Source organism: Hyla sarda, unplaced genomic scaffold (assembly GCF_029499605.1).
Source record: "Hyla sarda isolate aHylSar1 unplaced genomic scaffold, aHylSar1.hap1 scaffold_2109, whole genome shotgun sequence".
Taxonomy (NCBI): Eukaryota; Metazoa; Chordata; class Amphibia; order Anura; family Hylidae; genus Hyla; species Hyla sarda.
In genome coordinates, this window is record NW_026608773.1 from 42,585 (window position 1) to 53,801 (window position 11,217).

General features: G+C 46.2%; 4 non-coding genes and 1 pseudogene across 4 annotated transcripts; all 5 read left to right on the plus strand.

The window, feature by feature from the left end:
- Positions 1-1,751: 1,751 nt before the first annotated feature.
- Positions 1,752-1,942, plus strand: LOC130319324 (U2 spliceosomal RNA). The gene has a single exon (XR_008865550.1). It is a non-coding gene; the product is annotated as a U2 spliceosomal RNA (small nuclear RNA).
- A 2,093-nt stretch (positions 1,943-4,035) lies between these two features.
- Positions 4,036-4,226, plus strand: LOC130319325 (U2 spliceosomal RNA). The gene has a single exon (XR_008865551.1). It is a non-coding gene; the product is annotated as a U2 spliceosomal RNA (small nuclear RNA).
- Positions 4,227-6,293: 2,067 nt separating this feature from the next.
- LOC130319332 (U2 spliceosomal RNA) lies at positions 6,294-6,452 on the plus strand (annotated as a pseudogene).
- Positions 6,453-7,146: 694 nt separating this feature from the next.
- Positions 7,147-7,328, plus strand: LOC130319331 (U2 spliceosomal RNA). Its single transcript, XR_008865556.1, has one exon. It is a non-coding gene; the product is annotated as a U2 spliceosomal RNA (small nuclear RNA).
- A 2,055-nt stretch (positions 7,329-9,383) lies between these two features.
- LOC130319326 (U2 spliceosomal RNA) lies at positions 9,384-9,574 on the plus strand. Its single transcript, XR_008865552.1, has one exon. It is a non-coding gene; the product is annotated as a U2 spliceosomal RNA (small nuclear RNA).
- The last annotated feature ends 1,643 nt before the right edge of the window (positions 9,575-11,217 follow it).

Sequence of the window (11,217 nt, forward strand, 5' to 3'; positions counted from 1 at the left end):
GAAGAAATATAAAATCTCATCCCTTCCCCAATATCGCGCCACACCCCTACCCCTTAATTCCCTGGTTGAACTTGATGGACATATGTCTTTTTTCGACCGTACTAACTATGTAACTATGTAACATAACATGGGGGGGGGGGGGGGGTCTCCTGGCTGTTCACACAGGTGTGTCATTGCTGTACATTGACCATGCATTGCTTCTGTGGTATTGCAAAGGCAAAGACAAATGCTTCCAGCCATCCATTGCACTAATGGATTGGTCATCAGCTGGCTGTCTATGTCCCGCATCAATATAGACCAAAGTACAGAGGGTTAGGCTATGCTATTGTGCACCTACCTGATGCATCAGAAGGTGCGAGGCCCTTGCTAAATTCTGTGCACAGACTTTGAGATCTATACTTTAGACTGTATCTAAACCTGCTCCAACATGGACTGACATTCTGGCCTACTTTCAGCCGATGCGACTTGTCTGTCGCTGAACAGTCGCTTTTTATGTATTCAGCACCTATGTATAATGTTGTAAAAATGCTCTAGAAGCTAAAGTCGCAGAAATGTCACACATATTTGGCCTGCAACTTTCTGTGCGACAAATTCAGACAGGAAAAATCTGTATAAATCCTTAGAAAATTATCCCCCAGTGTCTCCATCTGCTGGCGGTATTGAATAAGCATTGCTGCACTGATGGGGTATGCATTAGACGAAAAAAAAGAAGAAAAAGAAGAATAATACGCCCAGAAAAGAGGCGAAAAGGAGAAAAACGTAAAAAAACGTGAAAAAAAAGTAAGAGGAAGAGAAGGGAAAAAAAGGTGGAAATGGGTTTAAAAGTGATTTCGGCGGAGAAATATATATATATATATATATATATATATATATATATACGCGCACACACACACATATATATAAACGTATTCTCCGTTGAGATATTGCAGCCGCTGCTGTGTCCAGGCCCAGGAGCCTTAGCACTGTGCTGTGATGTCACTCAATACCACTGACATCACTAGGTGTAAACAACATCTCTCCTTTGCTGTGTATGTGACTATGGAGCTGTTTGGTGATGTCGTCTATTATGGCCTTCATAGAAGCAACAGGAGATTGTTGCATCCATCTAGAACCCTCAGAACTACAGTGCTATGATGTCACTCACTTCCACAGGCCTTGCAGAGTGTAAACAACAACAACCCAGCTTTGTTGTGTATGTAACCATAGGGATTTGTGATGTCACCTAGAACCTTCACAGCAGCGACAGCTTTATGAGGAGCATCAGCACTGCTCTGCCTGAGCAGAACCATCACCGCCATAGGTTGTCAAATAACCCGGGTTTAACCCACACAGGTAAGTCCAATGGGGTGCAGGCATGTCCTCTATGCTTACAGCTTCCCGTGGGTGTTGGTTTGATACCGTTTGGGGACAGCCAAGGAGGCATCTGCAGGCAACAAAGGTAGGTGTGTGCTTGTGTGTGTGTTTCCTATGCAGATCCTAAGCCCAGTGTCACATGCAAGTAGGAGGAGTAAGAAGGGTTCCTGGCAAATCCGGGTTATGGATTGCATTTAAAAAGGCCCCGTGGGAGTGCAATGGGCCCCTGTCTTGCTGCTTAGCAATAATGGTATGGGTTTAGGTTCTGCTGTGTGTACTGGTGGTTGACTGCCCCCCAGCCCAGAGTGTGCATGGAAAATTGTCTGGCAGCCTCCCTGACAGCAAGCAGTGATAGTGCCCATGAAGGGCACCTTGTTGGGCCCGCCCCTTTCACGGTTATCGCTTCTCGGCCTTTTGGCTAAGATCAAGTGTAGTATCTGTTCTTATCAGTTTAATATCTGATACGTCCCCTATCTGGGGACCATATATTAAATGGATTTTTGAGAACGGGGGCCGATTTCGAAGCTTGCTTCCGTCGCCCTATGCATTGACCCGATATGGCAGTATCTTCGGGTACAGTGCACCACCCCCTTACAGGGTTAAAAAGAAAGATTCCTACTTTCATTGCTACCTGCTTGCTGGCTAGCCAGCTAGCCAGCCCTGTGGGCCTTGCTGCTGCTGCAGCCAAAAAACAAAAGGTGGTGCTGCTGCTGCTTCTGCTGCTTCTGCTTCTGCTTGTGTCTGGCCGCTGTTGGAGCGTCCAGGCACAGGACTTCTGCTGCTGCTGACTAAATGGCCTCCTTAATTGGATCATTTGAGTAGCCAGCACACCTGTGCAGGTAGGGCATGACATGATAGGCAGCTGCCTTGATAGCGGGTGGGTGCTGAATGTTCCTAATTGACAAAATAAGATTAATGCTTATGAAGAAATATAAAATCTCATCCCTTCCCCAATATCGCGCCACACCCCTACCCCTTAATTCCCTGGTTGAACTTGATGGACATATGTCTTTTTTCGACCGTACTAACTATGTAACTATGTAACATAACATGGGGGGGGGGGGGGGGTCTCCTGGCTGTTCACACAGGTGTGTCATTGCTGTACATTGACCATGCATTGCTTCTGTGGTATTGCAAAGGCAAAGACAAATGCTTCCAGCCATCCATTGCACTAATGGATTGGTCATCAGCTGGCTGTCTATGTCCCGCATCAATATAGACCAAAGTACAGAGGGTTAGGCTATGCTATTGTGCACCTACCTGATGCATCAGAAGGTGCGAGGCCCTTGCTAAATTCTGTGCACAGACTTTGAGATCTATACTTTAGACTGTATCTAAACCTGCTCCAACATGGACTGACATTCTGGCCTACTTTCAGCCGATGCGACTTGTCTGTCGCTGAACAGTCGCTTTTTATGTATTCAGCACCTATGTATAATGTTGTAAAAATGCTCTAGAAGCTAAAGTCGCAGAAATGTCACACATATTTGGCCTGCAACTTTCTGTGCGACAAATTCAGACAGGAAAAATCAGTATAAATCCTTAGAAAATTATCCCCCAGTGTCTCCATCTGCTGGCGGTATTGAATAAGCATTGCTGCACTGATGGGGTATGCATTAGACGAAAAAAAAGAAGAAAAAGAAGAATAATACGCCCAGAAAAGAGGCGAAAAGGAGAAAAACGTAAAAAAACGTGAAAAAAAAGTAAGAGGAAGAGAAGGGAAAAAAAGGTGGAAATGGGTTTAAAAGTGATTTCGGCGGAGAAATATATATATATATATATATATATATATATATATATATATATATACGCGCACACACACACATATATATAAACGTATTCTCCGTTGAGATATTGCAGCCGCTGCTGTGTCCAGGCCCAGGAGCCTTAGCACTGTGCTGTGATGTCACTCAATACCACTGACATCACTAGGTGTAAACAACATCTCTCCTTTGCTGTGTATGTGACTATGGAGCTGTTTGGTGATGTCGTCTATTATGGCCTTCATAGAAGCAACAGGAGATTGTTGCATCCATCTAGAACCCTCAGAACTACAGTGCTATGATGTCACTCACTTCCACAGGCCTTGCAGAGTGTAAACAACAACAACCCAGCTTTGTTGTGTATGTAACCATAGGGATTTGTGATGTCACCTAGAACCTTCACAGCAGCGACAGCTTTATGAGGAGCATCAGCACTGCTCTGCCTGAGCAGAACCATCACCGCCATAGGTTGTCAAATAACCCGGGTTTAACCCACACAGGTAAGTCCAATGGGGTGCAGGCATGTCCTCTATGCTTACAGCTTCCCGTGGGTGTTGGTTTGATACCGTTTGGGGACAGCCAAGGAGGCATCTGCAGGCAACAAAGGTAGGTGTGTGCTTGTGTGTGTGTTTCCTATGCAGATCCTAAGCCCAGTGTCACATGCAAGTAGGAGGAGTAAGAAGGGTTCCTGGCAAATCCGGGTTATGGATTGCATTTAAAAAGGCCCCGTGGGAGTGCAATGGGCCCCTGTCTTGCTGCTTAGCAATAATGGTATGGGTTTAGGTTCTGCTGTGTGTACTGGTGGTTGACTGCCCCCCAGCCCAGAGTGTGCATGGAAAATTGTCTGGCAGCCTCCCTGACAGCAAGCAGTGATAGTGCCCATGAAGGGCACCTTGTTGGGCCCGCCCCTTTCACGGTTATCGCTTCTCGGCCTTTTGGCTAAGATCAAGTGTAGTATCTGTTCTTATCAGTTTAATATCTGATACGTCCCCTATCTGGGGACCATATATTAAATGGATTTTTGAGAACGGGGGCCGATTTCGAAGCTTGCTTCCGTCGCCCTATGCATTGACCCGATATGGCAGTATCTTCGGGTACAGTGCACCACCCCCTTACAGGGTTAAAAAGAAAGATTCCTACTTTCATTGCTACCTGCTTGCTGGCTAGCCAGCTAGCCAGCCCTGTGGGCCTTGCTGCTGCTGCAGCCAAAAAACAAAAGGTGGTGCTGCTGCTGCTTCTGCTTCTGCTTGTGTCTGGCCGCTGTTGGAGCGTCCAGGCACAGGACTTCTGCTGCTGCTGACTAAATGGCCTCCTTAATTGGATCATTTGAGTAGCCAGCACACCTGTGCAGGTAGGGCATGACATGATAGGCAGCTGCCTTGATAGCGGGTGGGTGCTGAATGTTCCTAATTGACAAAATAAGATTAATGCTTATGAAGAAATATAAAATCTCATCCCTTCCCCAATATCGCGCCACACCCCTACCCCTTAATTCCCTGGTTGAACTTGATGGACATATGTCTTTTTTCGACCGTACTAACTATGTAACTATGTAACATAACATGGGGGGGGGGGGGGGTCTCCTGGCTGTTCACACAGGTGTGTCATTGCTGTACATTGACCATGCATTGCTTCTGTGGTATTGCAAAGGCAAAGACAAATGCTTCCAGCCATCCATTGCACTAATGGATTGGTCATCAGCTGGCTGTCTATGTCCCGCATCAATATAGACCAAAGTACAGAGGGTTAGGCTATGCTATTGTGCACCTACCTGATGCATCAGAAGGTGCGAGGCCCTTGCTAAATTCTGTGCACAGACTTTGAGATCTATACTTTAGACTGTATCTAAACCTGCTCCAACATGGACTGACATTCTGGCCTACTTTCAGCCGATGCGACTTGTCTGTCGCTGAACAGTCGCTTTTTATGTATTCAGCACCTATGTATAATGTTGTAAAAATGCTCTAGAAGCTAAAGTCGCAGAAATGTCACACATATTTGGCCTGCAACTTTCTGTGCGACAAATTCAGACAGGAAAAATCAGTATAAATCCTTAGAAAATTATCCCCCAGTGTCTCCATCTGCTGGCGGTATTGAATAAGCATTGCTGCACTGATGGGGTATGCATTAGACGAAAAAAAAGAAGAAAAAGAAGAATAATACGCCCAGAAAAGAGGCGAAAAGGAGAAAAACGTAAAAAAACGTGAAAAAAAAGTAAGAGGAAGAGAAGGGAAAAAAAGGTGGAAATGGGTTTAAAAGTGATTTCGGCGGAGAAATATATATATATATATATATATATATATACGCGCACACACACACATATATATAAACGTATTCTCCGTTGAGATATTGCAGCCGCTGCTGTGTCCAGGCCCAGGAGCCTTAGCACTGTGCTGTGATGTCACTCAATACCACTGACATCACTAGGTGTAAACAACATCTCTCCTTTGCTGTGTATGTGACTATGGAGCTGTTTGGTGATGTCGTCTATTATGGCCTTCATAGAAGCAACAGGAGATTGTTGCATCCATCTAGAACCCTCAGAACTACAGTGCTATGATGTCACTCACTTCCACAGGCCTTGCAGAGTGTAAACAACAACAACCCAGCTTTGTTGTGTATGTAACCATAGGGATTTGTGATGTCACCTAGAACCTTCACAGCAGCGACAGCTTTATGAGGAGCATCAGCACTGCTCTGCCTGAGCAGAACCATCACCGCCATAGGTTGTCAAATAACCCGGGTTTAACCCACACAGGTAAGTCCAATGGGGTGCAGGCATGTCCTCTATGCTTACAGCTTCCCGTGGGTGTTGGTTTGATACCGTTTGGGGACAGCCAAGGAGGCATCTGCAGGCAACAAAGGTAGGTGTGTGCTTGTGTGTGTGTTTCCTATGCAGATCCTAAGCCCAGTGTCACATGCAAGTAGGAGGAGTAAGAAGGGTTCCTGGCAAATCCGGGTTATGGATTGCATTTAAAAAGGCCCCGTGGGAGTGCAATGGGCCCCTGTCTTGCTGCTTAGCAATAATGGTATGGGTTTAGGTTCTGCTGTGTGTACTGGTGGTTGACTGCCCCCCAGCCCAGAGTGTGCATGGAAAATTGTCTGGCAGCCTCCCTGACAGCAAGCAGTGATAGTGCCCATGAAGGGCACCTTGTTGGGCCCGCCCCTTTCACGGTTATCGCTTCTCGGCCTTTTGGCTAAGATCAAGTGTAGTATCTGTTCTTATCAGTTTAATGCTGGTGGGGATGGGTGCTGCATGGAGAATGCAGGTGTACCAGGGCTTTCCGGGGCTGGTTCTGAGGAATCAGCTCGACGGCTGCCCCGATGTGACCTGTTCCCTCCGGGTCTCGCCATGAGGCTGAGAGGGTCTAGAGCCGAGGTACTTTTGTGCCTCGGGGAGTGGTGACCCCGAGGTGCCGAAACTCACTGGGAGAATAGACTCACTGAGTTGAAGCACGGGCACCATAATCTCTTCACCTTGTGGCACTCACCTCTTGATTCCCGGCCTTCTGGCTAGGATCAGAGAAATTTTTATAGATCCGGCCGGATGTCCGGGCAGTATATCTGCACACATTCACTTATTTATTTCTTTTTTGTCTCACTGTGTCACTTTTTGCGTGTTGTGTGTTCACAGGATTTGTCAGGATGCGGTAGCCCTTCTGGGTGTCCCTCCTGGCGGTCTAGGGGAGGTGTGTGTGGCCATTAGGTTCCGCACCTCCCTGCAAACACCCCGGGTACTCCTGCTTTGGCAGGGTACCTACCGTAATCGGCTCTGCGGGCAGATACCTTGGCTAACGCCAAGGGGGATGCCGGGAGCATTTGTGGTCCCCTAGTAGCTTCGGCGAAAAGGGACATCGAACCTGGAACCTCGCAGGTACCTTTTGGTCCGGAGGCGAAGGGTAAGGTTTGTTGGGGGGCCTCTCTCCTATCGGAGAAGGGCTTGCGATAGACCGCATCCTTTGTGCACGTTTTTTTTAGTGTAACACGTTTGCACTTTTTCTTGCACTTTGGGTGAATCGAAAGCACGTTCCTCGGCTTTAGATAAAAAAAAAAAAAAAATCTGTTCTTATCAGTTTAATATCTGATACGTCCCCTATCTGGGGACCATATATTAAATGGATTTTTGAGAACGGGGGCCGATTTCGAAGCTTGCTTCCGTCACCCTATGCATTGACCCGATATGGCAGTATCTTCGGGTACAGTGCACCACCCCCTTACAGGGTTAAAAAGAAAGATTCCTACTTTCATTGCTACCTGCTTGCTGCTGCTGCAGCCAAAAAACAAAAGGTGGTGCTGCTGCTGCTTTTGCTGCTTCTGCTTCTGCTTGTGTCTGGCCGCTGTTGGAGCGTCCAGGCACAGGACTTCTGCTGCTGCTGACTAAATGGCCTCCTTAATTGGATCATTTGAGTAGCCAGCACACCTGTGCAGGTAGGGCATGACATGATAGGCAGCTGCCTTGATAGCGGGTGGGTGCTGAATGTTCCTAATTGACAAAATAAGATTAATGCTTATGAAGAAATATAAAATCTCATCCCTTCCCCAATATCGCGCCACACCCCTACCCCTTAATTCCCTGGTTGAACTTGATGGACATATGTCTTTTTTCGACCGTACTAACTATGTAACTATGTAACATAACATGGGGGGGGGGGGTCTCCTGGCTGTTCACACAGGTGTGTCATTGCTGTACATTGACCATGCATTGCTTCTGTGGTATTGCAAAGGCAAAGACAAATGCTTCCAGCCATCCATTGCACTAATGGATTGGTCATCAGCTGGCTGTCTATGTCCCGCATCAATATAGACCAAAGTACAGAGGGTTAGGCTATGCTATTGTGCACCTACCTGATGCATCAGAAGGTGCGAGGCCCTTGCTAAATTCTGTGCACAGACTTTGAGATCTATACTTTAGACTGTATCTAAACCTGCTCCAACATGGACTGACATTCTGGCCTACTTTCAGCCGATGCGACTTGTCTGTCGCTGAACAGTCGCTTTTTATGTATTCAGCACCTATGTATAATGTTGTAAAAATGCTCTAGAAGCTAAAGTCGCAGAAATGTCACACATATTTGGCCTGCAACTTTCTGTGCGACAAATTCAGACAGGAAAAATCAGTATAAATCCTTAGAAAATTATCCCCCAGTGTCTCCATCTGCTGGCGGTATTGAATAAGCATTGCTGCACTGATGGGGTATGCATTAGACGAAAAAAAAGAAGAAAAAGAAGAATAATACGCCCAGAAAAGAGGCGAAAAGGAGAAAAACGTAAAAAAACGTGAAAAAAAAGTAAGAGGAAGAGAAGGGAAAAAAAGGTGGAAATGGGTTTAAAAGTAATTTCGGCGGAGAAATATATATATATATATATATATATATATATATATATATATATATACGCGCACACACACACATATATATAAACGTATTCTCCGTTGAGATATTGCAGCCGCTGCTGTGTCCAGGCCCAGGAGCCTTAGCACTGTGCTGTGATGTCACTCAATACCACTGACATCACTAGGTGTAAACAACATCTCTCCTTTGCTGTGTATGTGACTATGGAGCTGTTTGGTGATGTCGTCTATTATGGCCTTCATAGAAGCAACAGGAGATTGTTGCATCCATCTAGAACCCTCAGAACTACAGTGCTATGATGTCACTCACTTCCACAGGCCTTGCAGAGTGTAAACAACAACAACCCAGCTTTGTTGTGTATGTAACCATAGGGATTTGTGATGTCACCTAGAACCTTCACAGCAGCGACAGCTTTATGAGGAGCATCAGCACTGCTCTGCCTGAGCAGAACCATCACCGCCATAGGTTGTCAAATAACCCGGGTTTAACCCACACAGGTAAGTCCAATGGGGTGCAGGCATGTCCTCTATGCTTACAGCTTCCCGTGGGTGTTGGTTTGATACCGTTTGGGGACAGCCAAGGAGGCATCTGCAGGCAACAAAGGTAGGTGTGTGCTTGTGTGTGTGTTTCCTATGCAGATCCTAAGCCCAGTGTCACATGCAAGTAGGAGGAGTAAGAAGGGTTCCTGGCAAATCCGGGTTATGGATTGCATTTAAAAAGGCCCCGTGGGAGTGCAATGGGCCCCTGTCTTGCTGCTTAGCAATAATGGTATGGGTTTAGGTTCTGCTGTGTGTACTGGTGGTTGACTGCCCCCCAGCCCAGAGTGTGCATGGAAAATTGTCTGGCAGCCTCCCTGACAGCAAGCAGTGATAGTGCCCATGAAGGGCACCTTGTTGGGCCCGCCCCTTTCACGGTTATCGCTTCTCGGCCTTTTGGCTAAGATCAAGTGTAGTATCTGTTCTTATCAGTTTAATATCTGATACGTCCCCTATCTGGGGACCATATATTAAATGGATTTTTGAGAACGGGGGCCGATTTCGAAGCTTGCTTCCGTCGCCCTATGCATTGACCCGATATGGCAGTATCTTCGGGTACAGTGCACCACCCCCTTACAGGGTTAAAAAGAAAGATTCCTACTTTCATTGCTACCTGCTTGCTGGCTAGCCAGCTAGCCAGCCCTGTGGGCCTTGCTGCTGCTGCAGCCAAAAAACAAAAGGTGGTGCTGCTGCTGCTTCTGCTGCTTCTGCTTCTGCTTGTGTCTGGCCGCTGTTGGAGCGTCCAGGCACAGGACTTCTGCTGCTGCTGACTAAATGGCCTCCTTAATTGGATCATTTGAGTAGCCAGCACACCTGTGCAGGTAGGGCATGACATGATAGGCAGCTGCCTTGATAGCGGGTGGGTGCTGAATGTTCCTAATTGACAAAATAAGATTAATGCTTATGAAGAAATATAAAATCTCATCCCTTCCCCAATATCGCGCCACACCCCTACCCCTTAATTCCCTGGTTGAACTTGATGGACATATGTCTTTTTTCGACCGTACTAACTATGTAACTATGTAACATAACATGGGGGGGGGGGGGTCTCCTGGCTGTTCACACAGGTGTGTCATTGCTGTACATTGACCATGCATTGCTTCTGTGGTATTGCAAAGGCAAAGACAAATGCTTCCAGCCATCCATTGCACTAATGGATTGGTCATCAGCTGGCTGTCTATGTCCCGCATCAATATAGACCAAAGTACAGAGGGTTAGGCTATGCTATTGTGCACCTACCTGATGCATCAGAAGGTGCGAGGCCCTTGCTAAATTCTGTGCACAGACTTTGAGATCTATACTTTAGACTGTATCTAAACCTGCTCCAACATGGACTGACATTCTGGCCTACTTTCAGCCGATGCGACTTGTCTGTCGCTGAACAGTCGCTTTTTATGTATTCAGCACCTATGTATAATGTTGTAAAAATGCTCTAGAAGCTAAAGTCGCAGAAATGTCACACATATTTGGCCTGCAACTTTCTGTGCGACAAATTCAGACAGGAAAAATCAGTATAAATCCTTAGAAAATTATCCCCCAGTGTCTCCATCTGCTGGCGGTATTGAATAAGCATTGCTGCACTGATGGGGTATGCATTAGACGAAAAAAAAGAAGAAAAAGAAGAATAATACGCCCAGAAAAGAGGCGAAAAGGAGAAAAACGTAAAAAAACGTGAAAAAAAAGTAAGAGGAAGAGAAGGGAAAAAAAGGTGGAAATGGGTTTAAAAGTGATTTCGGCGGAGAAATATATATATATATATATATATATATATATATATATATATATATACGCGCACACACACACATATATATAAACGTATTCTCCGTTGAGATATTGCAGCCGCTGCTGTGTCCAGGCCCAGGAGCCTTAGCACTGTGCTGTGATGTCACTCAATACCACTGACATCACTAGGTGTAAACAACATCTCTCCTTTGCTGTGTATGTGACTATGGAGCTGTTTGGTGATGTCGTCTATTATGGCCTTCATAGAAGCAACAGGAGATTGTTGCATCCATCTAGAACCCTCAGAACTACAGTGCTATGATGTCACCACTCACTTCCACAGGCCTTGCAGAGTGTAAACAACAACAACCCAGCTTTGTTGTGTATGTAACCATAGGGATTTGTGATGTCACCTAGAACCTTCACAGCAGCGACAGCTTTATGAGGAGCATCAGCACTGCTCTGCCTGAGCAGAACCATCACCGCCATAGG